The sequence below is a fragment of the Globicephala melas genome, chromosome 11 (assembly GCF_963455315.2).
Source record: "Globicephala melas chromosome 11, mGloMel1.2, whole genome shotgun sequence".
NCBI lineage: Eukaryota > Metazoa > Chordata > Mammalia > Artiodactyla > Delphinidae > Globicephala > Globicephala melas.
Genome location: NC_083324.2, coordinates 91,724,686 through 91,740,607, shown reverse-complemented (window position 1 = coordinate 91,740,607; position 15,922 = coordinate 91,724,686). Strand labels below are relative to the sequence as shown.

General features: G+C 42.9%; 2 long non-coding RNA genes across 2 annotated transcripts in view; one reads left to right on the top strand and one right to left on the bottom strand.

Moving 5' to 3' along the window:
* Nucleotides 1–9,720, top strand: part of LOC115866132 (uncharacterized) — a 261,222-nt gene extending 251,502 nt beyond the window's left edge. The window contains exon 4 of the long non-coding RNA XR_009565912.1: nucleotides 8,022–9,720. This is a non-coding gene — a long non-coding RNA (uncharacterized lncRNA). The remainder of the gene's footprint in view (nucleotides 1–8,021) is intronic.
* Nucleotides 1–15,922, bottom strand: part of LOC138842880 (uncharacterized) — a 248,363-nt gene that overhangs the window by 122,446 nt on the left and 109,995 nt on the right. The window lies entirely within an intron of this gene.

Genomic DNA, 15,922 nt, shown 5'->3' with positions numbered 1-15,922 from the left:
GGTTCTGTTCCCAGGGTGTCTCAGGTAAGCAAGACACACAGCATGTTCCCTGAGGCCTAATTTCACATCACCTCTGTGATGGTTAATTTTAAATTTTAACTTGACCTGGCCCGAGTGCTCAGATATTTTTGGCCAAGCTTTTTTCTGGGTGTTTCTATGAGAATGATTTGGGGATGAGATTAGCTTTTGAACTGCTACACTGGGTAAAGCAGATTGCCCTCCCTGGTGTGGGTGGGCCTCATCCAATCAGTTGAAGGTCTGAATAGAAAAAAAAGGTGGGCCCTCCCCTGAGTAGGAGAGAATTCTTTCCTGCCTGAGTACCTTCAAACATCAGCTTTTTTTCAGCCTTCAGACTCAAACTGAAACATTCCCTCTTCCTGGATCTTCAGTCTACCAGCCTGCAGAACGGAACTACACTGTCAGTTCTCCTGGGTCTCAGGCCTTTGCACTCAAATTGGAACTCCACCATCATCTGCTCCAGGACTGCAGCTTGCCAACTCCTCCTGTAGATTTTGGGACTTGCCTGCCTCCATAATTACATGAGCCATTTTTAAAATAATAAATCTCTCTCCCTATACAGACGTGTATATCTACATACAGATAGAGATAGAGATAGAGAGAGAGATGTAGATATAGGTGTAGATACATCCTGCTGTTTCTGTCTCTCTGGAGAACGCTGAGTAACACGTCTCCTTTCACTCACTTCCCAAGTCCAGCTCCCTTTCGGTCAAACATTCTCCTTCCTTCCACGGACTGCACATATTTCAGTAATGCAACACTGGGAAACCCTTCAGAGAGTAGCCTGAACTTTAGATCAACTGCTTGAAATTACAACTCCAGTTCCAGGCCTGGGGTTTTTGTGCCAAATTCTAAGAAAAAGATAAATGAGAACAAGAGGGGGGAAGAAAATAGTATGTGATGTGAGGCCTTGATTGATGTGGAACAGCTGAAGGCACTCCTGGATGGGTCATCTTTTGTCCAGAAACTCACAGTCCCTGTTTGTTTTTGCACTTATGAACTGCTTCTATTTATATAGGTTACATTTTCAAAAATCAAAGGGGAGATCCATTGTGAGGAACACAAAGATCGCCTCCGAGCCGAGCCGGACAGTTCATCAAGTGAGCAAAGACAAAGTTTCCATCACTACACATGCAACAAAGTCCTTGGAGCAGAAAAGGGGGCTGATTTCCACAGAAAGGTGTATCTACCTTGGAGCTCTCGGGGCTGGGGAAGCATTTCGAGTTTTCTTTGAAGCCTCGGTGGCTCTGTTATTAGGTTTGTCTCGAGCTTGTTGAAAAGTATTTATCAGAGGTCTTCTTGATCCTTCTTCTGTCTGACATGCCATAACTTTTATGACATAGAAAGAACCGAAATGAAGAAGCCGAGACAACTCAGAGATTATTTGCCAGTTCTCCCAAGACTGCTGGTCATTTACCCGAAGAGCAGGCAGGATGATTTATGGAAGCACGACTCATCTGTAGGAGTGAAATAAGGTCCCACGGTCTGCGGCAGTCATAATGAACAAAATAGATCCCATCGTTATGGAGATGTTCCACGAGGGCTGTCAGCGTATCGGGGAAAATTTACTCCCTGTCTCTGGTGCTTGAGACAAATAATTCCACGAGATGAGAAACAGCACAAGAGGCGAGAGCAGAGCCTGGCTCTCTGTCTCCTCTCGGAAGTTTTGCTCTGCGTGTTTCTCATCCTAGTATTTTGACCTGGAAACATTTACAGAACCCTGGAAAACAAGAAAACTCTCCACTTGGTTTTTTTTTTTTTTTTTTTTAATGACAGTTTCTGTGTGGCTACAAGAGAAGCTAAAATAAAATACTGGTTGCTTTGTAGAAACCAGAGATGATTTCCATTCCCTTCAGCCTATATAACTTGCCTCCTCCTTTAAAGAAATCCAGAATTCTCCCCAGTGTCTACGAGTCGTATGCGCCATCTACACTTTTGCCAGTTTCAGCAAACTCCGCCAGAAGTGTTGGATTCCTAACGGTATCCCCAAGGAGCCATCTCCCCTCACCTCTCTGTCTGGTTTTGTTACAATTTAGAAATGGCTGTGGTTCTTTGGACGGTGCCAAGGAGTTACATATTCAAGTCTCCAAGCCACCTACAATTACTTTTCTTGGCTCTGATCTGTACTGTTCTCAGTCCCGATGGTAATTTCACCATAAAGCATGTCTCTCTCCTTTTACTGTATTTTATTTGGAAGGAGGGGCTCCTCACCAGGAATTAGTTTCTCATTAGATGGCTTCGTCAGAAGCAGCAGCTTGCTTTGCTAGAGGAACCTTTCACAGATCAGAAGCGGTTATGCTCCGGCTACTCAGCCCCACGGATTTCTCCTGGCAAGTCCATTAGCCAGGTTCCCTGACATCTGGAATGCACCTGACTTGTCCCCCAAATTGTATGTATTGGCACTTTTTCTAGGCCTCTTTTTTAAAAAAATAACCTCCACAGAAAAGCAGAAGTGAACATTAATTTGTCTGGGAAACATTCCAGAGGAGAATGTAAAGGAGAAGATAGCTTGCTTTTCTTTTCCTCGATTTTCAGGAAATCATACCAAAAAGTAAGTAGCTATCACCAATCATCCATTGCTCAGAAACATGTAATTTACACCACAACCCTCACTGCCAGATTATCCAATTTACATTGCTAAGAGGGTAGATAAAAGAATTCTCTTCTCACATTTCGTACAAGAAAGAATCACAGTAGGCAAGGAGTGCGCAGTGGGCCTAGGCTGGTGACCTTTTTCTTAGAAGCTGAATAACTCCAACCAAAGAGCCCTTTAACCTGGGTCTCTCTCACAGTTTCAGCATACATTTACTATAAAATCATAAAGCAAAACATAAAAAGAGAATGGCAGCAGTAAAGTAGCTATGCCACAAACTCGACAACGATTATATATTCCATCTAGGACACACTTAACTCTCTAATTGCTAATTGCAATTTAAATGAAAACATGTGTTTTTTGTTCAATTCGTCAACTACATCTTTAAGTGCTACCAAGGAGAGCTGTGATTAAGGCTGACTGCGCCTCAGGGTTTTGCCAGTCCGGGGCTCGGGTAGTTACTGGGACGTCTCTGAAGTTGGAGGTTCTCAATGCACATGCTGCTTTCCCAACCGGACAGCTCAGCAGAATGGAGGGGAGCGTCTGGGAGACACCGCTCGGGTGGGATTCTTCTGCACATCGTGTGCTGCTGTCTCCTATGAGTCTAATTGTTAAGACTCTGAGTTCATGGGTATCCAGCCCTATTTGGAATCCAGCTTCCTGCCAGCTAAAGATACTCAGTGAAGTTATAAAATTCTGACCAACCGGAGCAACCTCCCGCCAAAGGAGTCGGTTCTCTCTGTAACCCTCCGGCTCCCACGGATGCCATCCATCCCCCACGGGTACAAGAAAGATGGTCAGTAAAGTGATGTTTGTGAAGACCCCGTGTGACAGATACCATGTAAGGACAGACCGTCTGGCACCAAGCAGTTGCTCAGCAAACATCATTCTCATCCTCTTACCAGATACGCACAAATTTGATATGAAGAATTAAAAGGAAAAGGAAAAAGCTCATTTGCTCAGCTGTGCTTAGGGAAAAGCCAGTTTTAAATCATCAGTCTGGAATAGAGAATAGGTTTTAAGTACACCATTGTTACGTTCAATTAGAGATAGTAATTAGAAATGGTTAATTAAATGACATTTTGTTTATTTTCTATTGAGCTCACAAGAACAATCTGCTAATAGCTTATCAATCTTCAGAGCATTTGGGAGCCTGTATTTGTCCAGGTTCTCCACAGAGACAAAACCAATAGTATATATATATATATATATATATATATACACACACACACATATGTATGTATACATACATAAAATTTCTTTTATGGAATTGGCTCATGTGACAGGGAGGCTGTTGTCTGGTAAGCTGGGGACCAAGGAAAACCTATGGTGTAAGTTCCAGTCTGAGTCTGAGTCCCAAAGCAGGAGAAGTCTTGCAGGCCAGCTCAGAGAGGGAGAGAATTCTCCCTTCCCCAGCCTTTTTGTTCCATTGAGTCCTGCAATGGGTTGGATGGGGCTCATCCACATTAGGGAGGGCAATCTGCTTTACTCAGTCTACCAATTCAAATGTTAATCTCATCCAGAAACACCCTCGCAGATGCACAGAACAACATTTGATCAAACATTTGGGCACCCCGTGGCCCAGCTGACACACAAACTTCACTGTCACAGGGTCTAAGGTTACCTTACGAGGATGTAAAGCGCTGCCTCTACGGCATGTCATGGAGCGTGTGTGGATCTGGAGCCAGGCATACCTACACTAAATCCTGGTTCCTCTGCGTATTTGGTCTGGGTTCCTGGAGAGCCATACGACCTCACTAAGACTCAGTCCTGTTATGGCCACTGTAGACAGTAAGTATCTGCTCACTGTGTTTGTCACGTGCGTGGTTCTAGGTGCAGCCAGCGTGCCCCAGTCCCTCGAAGAGCCTAGTGCTGGAGCCCCCAGCCCCCGGCCATGTGGGCTTGGAGAATTAGGGTCGGTTTTCTGCTACTGTGACTATGACAGAAGCATTCGTAGCAAAGGACTAGTGACCTGGAGGCCTGGTCCAGTTGGCTGGTCCTCCATCAGCCACTCTCACTCACGTATTCACTTGCTCTTGTTCACCTGTTGGGCTGCTCGCTGACCCTGGAGGACTTGGTCAGAGCTGCCCAGCAAACTCGCAGACTCAGGACACCCCAACTCTTCTCTCCCAGTCTCCTCCTGGGGTCTGGGAGATTCTCCCTTGGATCTGTTTCGATGCAATAGTGTTATGGTTGAATAGTGTCTCTCCAAAATTTGTATGTTGAAATCCTAACTCCCGATACCTCAGAATGTGACTGTTTTTGGAGATAGGGCCTGTTAAAAGATGATTAGATTAAGACGAGGCCGTCAGGGTGCCGTCCTTATATGAAGAGGAAACTTGGACACACAGACAGGCAGCCATCTACAAGCCCAGGAGAGAGGGCTCAGGAGAAACCACGCCTGCCCACACCTCGAATTCCAGCCTCCAGAACTGTGAGAAAAAAAGTATGTGTTGTTTAAATCACTCAGTCAGTGGTACTTTGTTATGAAAGCCCTAGAAAATTAATACAGGACCGTTCAAAAACACAAAAGACCTTTCCAGAGCAGTAACAGTAGTGGCCTCCCCCTAGGCAGCTTGATTGCCCAGAGGTCCTTGCATCAGGGGAACTGGACAGGGTGGAAAGGATAATGTCCTTCCTTTCAGTGGGGCAGGATTAATGACATGGGTTCTGATGACAAAAGCCCTCCTCAGAGACAGGCAGAAGTACCTGCCCAGGAATCCTCATAGGTATGTCCTGGTCAACGATTAAAAAATTCTTAAAACAGAATTTGGTCAGAAACAGACATAATTCTTACTGATAAACTTTTGGATAAGTAGAATTTCAGATGGTGCATTAGTTTCCTAGGGCTGCCGTAACGAAGTACCATAAACTTGGTGGCTTGAACAACAGAAATGTATTGTCTCACCGCTCTGGAGGCAAGAGGTCTGTGACCAAGGTGTCAGCAGGAAGACTGGAGGAAAGTCTTACAGCATCCAGGTTGACTGCACTGCCCCACTCTTGCAGGAGAAAAGAGGTTTCGTTTCTGGAGAGATTTATCAAAGGAGCCTTGGGCTTGGGGACAGCAGACACAAAGGAAGGTAGGATGAGATGCACAGAAACAGGGAAATCAGAAAATCCTGAAGGCCTCCAATGCTTTCAGAAGCAAGTTACCTACAAAGGATCAGGAATCGAGATCACTAGTGAACTTCTCAACAGCAATGCTGGAAGCTGGAAGACCAGGCAGCAATCAATGCCTTTGAAATTCTGAGAGGAAACTTTTCCAACCGAAAATTCTGTTCCAGTTAAATGATCAAACAAGTGTGAGGGTTAAATGGAGACAATTCAAATGTGCAATGTCTGAAACTTTACCTTCAATGCCTTGACACACATGCTCCACCAAAACGAAAGGATAAACTCAAAAAAGAAGACATGGGGCCCAGACTTCCCCAAAAGGATATGGGCAAATGGAATTCCCTAGAAGGTGATGAAGACATAGGATGATAGCCGTGCATCAAGTCTATAGAGGGTAGAGGACTCCAGGGGGGATATTTCCAAGAAAATCAAAGGATCTCTTTTCTTGAGAAAACTGGTAGAAGTATTAGTTATAGGAACATTGAAAATTAAATAAAGAAACCAGACAATTATTTACTCCAGGAAAAACAAAGAGTTGTAGAAGAGGGAAAATATAATCGTAATATGCGATGATTAGGTATTTCCATTGTGAACAAAACTGACCATGAACTATAGTCATAATAATGTAAACATCTAATGGTAATGTAAACAGCTAATAACCATGTTGGGATGATGCGGGGAGAGAACATGGACAGGTGTGTGTAGCCACGGGTATCTATGAGACTTTCCAGGAAAGATTTCCCGAGTATCATTTACGTAAGAAGTCAATAGATCACACCTAAATTGGAAAAATAAACAATAAGTATGATAGTTAGAAAAGTGGAGGTAAATACCAGAAATAACACTAAAAGAATGAAAATTGGTTGCCTTGGGGGCTTGGGGTTCAGAGGTGTGGAGGGCAGGGGAAAGGGATACCTTTTTCTTAAATGACCTGTAGTATTCTTTGACCTTGTAAATTAGGAACATATATTACTTTGATAAAAGTTTAAATTATGATAAAATATTTTAAAGAGAAGTTTTGATTATTCTCTTTTAATTTATGAACTATCTCAGCTCTGCTCACCAGCTGGCTCTGCTAACCCACGCCCTGAGGTGTTGAGAACTACCTAAGCACATGGAATTGACATTTCTTCCACCTGTGACCAGGGATGAGACAGTGGTGCTACTGATGGATAAAAGCTTTTAATTAAGTTTCCAAGCGAGCACCATTAAACAGTGAACAAGAACAGTCCACAGCTCTTTCAATGTCCTGTTTCACATCGGCCTGATTGAATAGTAGGGCGTTTGTAGCTAAGGATACCTTTGTAGACCAAAAACTGAGAGATCTGGGGGTTGTTTATTTTTAATCTCCGTTTAGAAATCTAAAAGACTTTAAAACAAATCCAATTAAATAGTCTAAATTGTCCAGATAAGTGGAAATGATCTGCTTTCTCCTTCAACCCGCGTGACCATAGCGATGGGCTGTGGCCAGAGAGGAAGTGAAATCAGAGCAGACACCAGCTGTCTGCCCGGGCAGTGGCAGCCGCCTGCCTCCCTCCCTATTGATCTGCGGGTTTGGGCTGCTGCCTGGCCTTATCAGCTGGTGACATCAGTGCTGCCCTCTCCTCCTGTGAACCCAGAAAGTGCTTCTGAGGGCAATGGGCACCAGTTAGCAAAGACTCCGTACTTTCAGATGAAGAGCATGCTTGCAAGGAAGCACAGGCCTTGCTCCTTTGAAGCGAGATAGCTTTAACACTTAAAGAAAATAAAGGAGAGAACGAAGAGCCTCCCCCTCTACCTGATATCTCCCCTACGGAGCATCTTGGTGCTATTTTGACAGCCATGGATTGTACTGCTCCCTCTTAGAGAAGTTCCCAGCTCTAAACAACATAAGAAGAAGTTCCCAGCTCTATACATGTTTGTGTGAGCACATTTTATCTGCATTTACACCAAATCTTGAACAGGATGGAAAGCAGAAATCATCACTGGGAGAATTGGGTATTGTCCCTGAAATACACCCAACTTTGGCCTGTCTTTGAGTTTTTTTCGATTGACTTATATTAAAAATAGAAATGTCAATTTTAAAGATAGATCAAAGGTAATAAGTAAGTATTAGACATTTTAGTCAAATTCTAAGTACTTATGTGACATCGCATCCACTTTAAAATGTGCAGTAATTTTTGCGAAGCTAAAGACGGTCCATTTTTAGCCTTGAAAAATATTTTGGTCAGTGTCCTAGGAAAAAGATCATTTACTAAGTTTCCACGTCTCCAAAGTGGGTCAGCTGTGGTTTTTATGTTTGTTTGTTTCTGCTCAGATTCACAAAGTTCTTGGGATCCACAATATTGGGCAATTGAAGATGAGGCAAGAGAAATCAGATCTGAGATCCTGTCCGAATTACCCGACATTCTTCCAGGATTGAAAGAGCATCTGTCATCCTGAAGCGGCCTCCATCCCTTCAAAATCTGGCTTGAATTTCACCTCCCTGGAAGCCGGCTCTGAATACATATCCTACACCTTCGGAATGAAATCTTCACCATGTCCATTCTTTTCTCTTACATTCTCAGACAGGATAATATTTGTTTGTCCTCAATCGTTCTTTTGTTTACACAAATCTTTGCATGTTTCTCCCAGTATACACGTTATTCACCTACGCTGGAATGCAGTCTCTGAGACCAGCGTGGGTCTCCCCAGAGCATCTAGGACAGGACATTGTCCCCACGTGGCCCACACTGTTCCTGTCATCTGCCTCTCTCACTCTGAATGTTTGCACTAATGACCAAAATAAATTGATCTGTTCCAGGGAAACCACGATTTAAAATCACATGAAAATTTTATGCTTGGAGAAATAAATTATGTCAGGATTTGTTTTCATAGATACCTGAAATCTCATGTAAAAAGGGCATATGCTTGTTCTATAAAATACATTAGACTTTTTATAAGTCCCAACAGCTGTTAAATAAGCCAAACTACAATTAAGATAACAGCTGTGATAAATGGACAGTAAAATTCTTAGAAGTTTAAAAGAAACATGATAAACGGAAAGAGTACAAGATTAGGCATCAGAACACTGGCGTTCTCGATTGGAACATCAGCTTCCTTGTCTTAAATAAAGGAAGTGGATATGATATTTATGAACTCTGTAAACATTCCTTGTTTACCTTTTTTTGTAAAAGTTGTTTCTAAGCTTACAAAGGTGTCCTAAGCCCCTTATAAAATGACCCCTCCCTATTACTCCTCCCTGTCAGCCCCCTTCTGCATTTCTAGACACCACATATATGTTAATGTACATGTCAAAATGCAGAGATATTTTTTGTACATAAATGACATCATAATACACATATTGTTCAGAGCATTACTCTCTTCACTTACTAAGTGACACCTTTTCCTTATCAGTACATTCAGATCTGTTTCATCCTAATGGGCTGCATATATATTCTATATAAGCATTATACCGTAGTTATTCCTCTATTGAAAGCCACTCAAGTTTCATCTTATTTTTTCGATATTACATGTAGTGCTTCCATGAACATCCTAGCACATATACCTTTGAGTGTGTAGATAAATATGTCTGCAGGACAGTTTCTAGAAGAAGAATTTCTGGGTCAGAGAGTTTGTGTACTTTAAATTTTGATGGGGTTTTCCAAATTCACTTCCTAAAGGGTTTTGTCCTCTCACTGATGGAACGTGAGAGTGTCCATTTCTTCAGAGCTTTACCAACACTGTGTTATCATTCTTTTTATTATTTATTTATTTATTTCTTGGCCTCTCTAACAGGTAAACATGAGATGTTTTAATTTGCATTTTCCTGTGTTTTAATTTGCATTCACCTGATTATTATTAAGATGAAAAACTTTTTATTAGTATTGATTGTTGTGTATCTTTTTCTCTTTTGCACATACCTGTATTGATTTTATCAAATGTCTCATGATCCTGTTGATCATTCTCGTTATGAACAAAGTAATCAGTAGTTGGATTGCGTTTCTTCTTCAGTTGTTTAACCTTCCCTTCCTCGATGAGCCTTCCCTCTGAACTGGAGGGCTCTGGTGAAATATGCATGATAGGGAACTGGTACAAAACCTAGAGGCTTCATCATCTCCAAAGAGAGACGGCTTTGTGCTCCTTTGTGTTTTTCCCTTTCCACGTTGTTGTAGATATCTGAATCTCTGCCTCTCTCTCCAGCCTCAGTATCTAAACCGGATGGTCTCCCTCCCAGATCCTCCAATTTATTTAAATAGTAGCTGCAGGAGCTTTGGTTTGGGAGCAAATTCCTTGAAGCTAGCCAGTCTCTGTGGGCCAGGAGGGAGATGTCTGGGACGGCCCCAGCTATTCTGCAGACAGGCCTTCTTCACTATTCACCTCACGTGTCACCTGCACAGCCCACTCCTGCTCTAGCTGGAGTTGACTGGCAAGTTCCTGAAGGGCTCTTACCTCTGAAGCAGCCTCTTCTTGCATGTGCTCTGGGCTCCAATCCACCCAGTCCACCTAATCAGATGGCTCTCAGCTCAGGACAATTTGCCCCCCGCCGCTCTCAAGGGGCATTTGGCAACGTTTGGAGACACTTGGTTGTCATGAGTTAGCGGCGGTGTCTCTAGTAACTAGTTGGTAAAGGCCAGGGGTGCTCATAAACATCCTACCATGCATAGGACAGTCCCCATAACAAAGAATTATCCAGTCCGACGTGTTAATAATGCTGAGTTTGAGGAACCCTCATCTAATCCTATTTACTTTCTATTTGAATGAACCTTTTCCTATTTCCCAATGCTTATAAGGCTTTACTCTTTTAAAACATATTTTTTGTCATTTCAAGGAGATTTGGTGATGGAGAACAAGTGTATGCATGAGCTCAGTCTGCTATCATGAATGAGAATACAGATTCTATGATTTTGTTGATACACGTTGGGTCAGATTGATGTGAAAACCTTTCCTAAACACTCAGGTTCAAATTTCGTTCTTTAACTCCTCTTACTGCCACACTTTTGCACAACTGCCCTCGAAGTGAAATGAATGCATAGTGCAATCTTAAGGGGTGAAAAATTTGAAATTAAAAAAAAAAAAAGTAATCAAGATCAGTGATTGACTCTTGCAAAGTCTTTTCAGCCATTTATACCACAATATAATTATAGCAAACTGAATTACAATCCTGAAAGAGCTGTAACCTTTTCACATTGATACATAGGCACTGAGTGATGACTAAATGAAAAGAGGAAAAAATATGCTAAACAAATAGAAAAATAAATACATAAGATTTTTGAAGTGCCAATATATATGAAAGGGCCGCATGTCACAGGGGGAAATATGCCTATTTTGTCCTCTTGGTGGTACTAGGATTTGTAGGCTGTTTGTGTTCCAGGGGTGTGTTTCTAAACTTGATATTAAAAAATGAGAACACGGGACTTCCCTGGGGTGCAGTGGTTAAGAATTGCCTGCCAATGGAGGGGACACAGGTTCGAGCCCTGGTCCAGGAAGATCCCACATGCCGCGGAGCAACTAAGCCTGTGTACCACAACTACTGGGCCTGCGCTCTAGAGCCCGTGAGCCACAACTACTGAAGCCCGCACGCCTAGAGCCCGTGCTCCGCAACAAGGGAAGCCACCACAATGAGAAGCCCACACACTGCAATGAAGAGTAGCTCCCGCTCGCCACAACTAAAGAAAGCCCACGTGCAGCAACGAAGACCCAATGCAGCCAAAAATAAATTTAAAAAATAAAAATAAATAAATTTATTTTTAAAAAAATGAGAGCACATAGATTGTTGGAGTTGAAAGGACCTTAGGGATCATGTGGTCTGTGGTGGATTGTGACATCACGGCCGCCATGATGCACACCCTGTGGAGTTGCCTCCCATGTTGATCCGGGGCTCGGCCATGGCTCTTGCTTTGGTCAGTGGGACATCAGCAAACATAGTGCAAGAAAAAGTTTGATAAGTGCTTATGCATTGGGGCATTCTCCTTTCAGAACACTGCTGCACCATGTTAGAAACCCAGGCTATCCTGCTGGGAAGACAACATGAGAGAAGACTGAGGCATCCTGGCTGACAGCCCTGGCTCAACACCAGACGCGTGATGAGGCCATCTTGGACAGCCCCACCTCAGCCAAGCTGCCAAAAGATTGCGTCCACATGAGTGAACACCAGCGAGACCAGCAGAAGAACCACCCAGCTAATCCCAGCTTGATTGCAGAACGGTGAACAAATAAATGTTGTTGGTATAAGCCATTGACTTTTGAGGTGGTTGGTAACACAGCAGCAGGATAACCGAAACACAGTCCAGCTTCTTCCTTTAGAGACGAGGCAACTGAGAAAATCATATTCTACAAACTGGCAAAATTTCCAGGCCAGCTCCTTAAGAGCCCAGGGTATTCCTGAAGGTGGCACAAACGATCCTTTTTCAACTACTCCCAACAACCACAGCACATCTGAAGGATGCGTTCTTGGTCTCACTATTGCAGGACAGGTTTGTACTTTCTACCTACCTCCCTAACACTCCTACCACCACCACAGGTGGGTTAAGAGGGAGTACAATGTGTGATAGTAACTTCTAGGCAGTAACAAATGACCTTTCTACCTGAGTTTTCTTCTTTTTTTTAAAGTATTCACAAGTCCTAATCTGCATTAAAGAAGCATCCTTCCAGATGTTCTGAAATGAGGAGCCAGTTAGGTGGTGGGTCCTACAAGGACCCAGATCTCAAAGAGAATAAGAAATTATTTCTTACTGATGTTGGGTATGGGAAGGGTCCATCTTAAATTCCAGTTTTCTAAGCCAGGTACTACCCATCTCTGAGCACCAAGGGTTTTTCCCAGCCTGACATCTCCTGAATCACATGGCACAGAAATACTATTCTTACTCTAAGGATGACTGTGGGCTGGGTCTCATGGGACAACAAGTTTAAAGCATAATTTTAGACCCCAAGGAATTTCCAATCCAAATGGGAAGAAAGATCACATAGTCATAAGAACACGACATCAATAGAATGTATGTTTGTTTAAAGAATTATAGTCACCCTGGTTGTTAAATTATTGAAATACTTCCCTATGAATTACTTCTAGTCTCCTGAGAGCTTCTCCCCTTGTTCCAGCTTTCCTGGTTCCTCCTCTGGGCTCCAGGTGTCTCCCACACTCTGGTGATCAGCTGCAGAAGCAGTAATGCTCTGTACTGCAGGTTCCTCCAGGACTCTGCCCATCACTGCCCTGTCCACTGTGATGAGTCAGTGACCATGAAGTACAGGTTGTCAAATGTTTTTACTATCACCCTGGAGGCATAGCAATAAACTTGAGTTTCCTAATGAGTAATGGAGATGCCAGAGGTTGAATAGGTTCAAAGGGTGAGGGCAGAAGCACCATGACACTGGGGTGATGAGGGGAGGTGAATTTTGAGCAATCTGGAAAGATGGGTGGTAGCAAATAATGAGGGAAGGGGCAAGACCCTCGATATGTCCAGTTCATGAAGTCGAATTAGGGCAGTCCAAGCACCAGCCAAAGGTTACCCAGTTAAATGGCTGAAGTAGGATAAATTATTTTCTACAATAAGGATATGGAGGTGGATGAACAAGGTGTGTTCAAAGACGAGGGTGCTTCCTGCAAGTGAGATTTTTATGAAGAAGGCTAGCAGGTGATGTTCTTGAAAAGGAAGAAAAGAGTGATAGGCCAAAAAACGCGCACATTCCGGTGGTCCCTGGCTTCCCACGGACGCAGAGCCATGGGAATAGAAGACAGCAGATTGTGTAGTTTTTGCAATTCAGTATACTTTGCAGTAGAATCCTACTATTAAAATGTTACCAGAAGACTTTCTTTGTATGACCTGTGTTCTTCAATATAATTAATAGCACTACTAAGTACACTGAACACTCAAAAAAGTCAAAATAAAAATACTGTATTCTCACACGATCATACTAACAGACAATATTATTTTTCAGTTTCATTCATCTCTATAATTTCATATGTGTAACTAACTATACAAGTTATTTCATACATGTAATTACAATGTTCACTATGCTTTCTCTTTATATTATCTCATGTTCTGCTGTAATTTCAGACAAGACTTTAAAAAATTTTTCATTTTAAAGCCATCAAAACTTTCACTTGAAAAGTGATCTCCAATTTGAGAAAGGTGGTTAGGGAATGAAATCCTAATAGATTTTCAACTACATTTTGGTTCTGCACATGTCCATGAATGATTTAGCAGACCTCTGAGGAACCTTTTTTTCTTAAAACACTATCGCCCTCATCCCTGTGGTTGCCATGGGATCTGCTGTGTGAGAGCAATGGGACAGAGCCCAGGCCATGGTTGACTGGGCCAGTGGTGGGGGCTAGAATCAAGCAAGGTCAATGAGCCCCTTCCCCAGGAATTCTGAAATTGAGGCTATACAATTTAAAACTTGGGAGCCATTTGTTTCCGTGTTTTCCACTTACAAACACAGAAGAACTAGATTGTCAAAATCAAGAGGAATAGCGATATGAAGTAAGAGTCTTGTGGTATCAGAACTCTTCATTCTAGTTGTTTCTAAGACCCAGCCCTGTCCCGTTGTTAGGTCAGAGAAGTGGATTCAGATGATGCTAATGCATTCTCCTTACAGCAATCTAATATGAACTGGTTCCTGCACTTTTGTCTATTTGTTCTCTCCGGGCAAATCATCACAACCTTGTAATTTTAAGAAAAATGTATTGGGGTTGAAGAAAAACAAGTTTGGATGCAATTGACTGGGTAGTTCCATTCCTGGGAATTAATCCTAAAGAAATATTCCAACTCGTGTGCAAAGATAGATAGACAGAGAGAGAGAGAGGACAGAGCCAGAGAGACAGGTCATAAGAGCATTATTTATGATAGTGAAAAATAATGGACAACCTACATGTTCACTAAAAAGACACTGGTTAAATAAATAAGGATAGGATACATCTATATTATACAATCATGAAAAACGATGTTACATGTTTTTATCCGTTGAGATGGAAAGATATCCACACTATACTGTTAAAAGAAAAAAAGAAAGTCCTGCTTAAGAAAAGGGAAAAAAAGGTGAAGAAAACAAACCAAAAAGAAATATACAACATGTGTACGTACAGAAAAACATCTGGAAAGATATAACCAAAGTGTTAGCACTGCTCCCCGTGGGGTGTGGTTATGAACATTCTATATTACCTTTTGTGATTTTTCTGAATCTTAGTGTTTTACAATCATCATGCATTATGCTTACAAGTGTATAAAGCTACAAAAATCGTACAAATTGAAAATTCAACTTCTGGTCTTGGTGCAGTACTTCTGCAGATCACAGTCCGCTGATCTGCTTTCCCAGGAGACCTAGAGACGAGGGTGTGGAGAACATGGTGAGAGCGGTGTCGGGTTTGATCAGCTCGCAGAAGGCAAGCAAGATCGCAGGAGGCAAGTCAGACAGCGGCAGTAGAGCTTGGGTTAGTTGGAGCTAACCATGCATGCAGCCCACTTCCTCCTTGTCTCAGCAGCCAAGTGCTTGGCTTCCTTCTGCTTTAGGAAGAACACTCATACCTGCGCTGAGACTTGAACTCAAAGTGAATGTTCTTAGCCCGTGAGCCACCCCCTCTTAGAGGCAACTGTTAGGGTGATGATTTAACTAGAAGAGAACTTGCCAAAGACTCCGTCTGGGCTTATAGCTTCAAGAATAGCAAAGCGTCTGAGCTGTCACTCTACCTGCAAGCTCACCCAGTAGCCTGCCCTGCAAGAGTTTTCTGGATGCTGGCTACGACACAAGGCCCCTGAGTCAAATGGAGCAGAGTTTACTTCTCCAGCAGGCAGCAACCAGAGGATTAGCATTTTCCTGGCCGGCTCCCTGAGCCCCAGTTCCCACAGGATGCTGTGCAGAGGGCCAGGTGATGCCTACACATGTGGGGGGCTGCACTGCAGGAGAGGAACCCCAACTCAGGAAACCCAAAGCTTTTCCAGTAGGCTGCAGACAACCTGCTCTTGGCCCTGGAGGGAGATATTATCTTTACTGTACTGGATACATCTGCACTTTGCTTTGGAATGAGACATGACCTCTGTCTTCTGAGGCTGTCCGCTAGGCAAATACCTTTGAGAGGATGGTCTGGGACAAAATCTGTGGATGCCTCTGTTTACAAGACATGTAGAAATGTGAGAACCCTGTGGAGAACTGGCCCCAATGGTAGCCGCTGTTGGCTGCTATTGATATGTTACTGTTTTCACATATTCTGTGAAAACGACCTCCAATCACCGATTTTACTCTTAT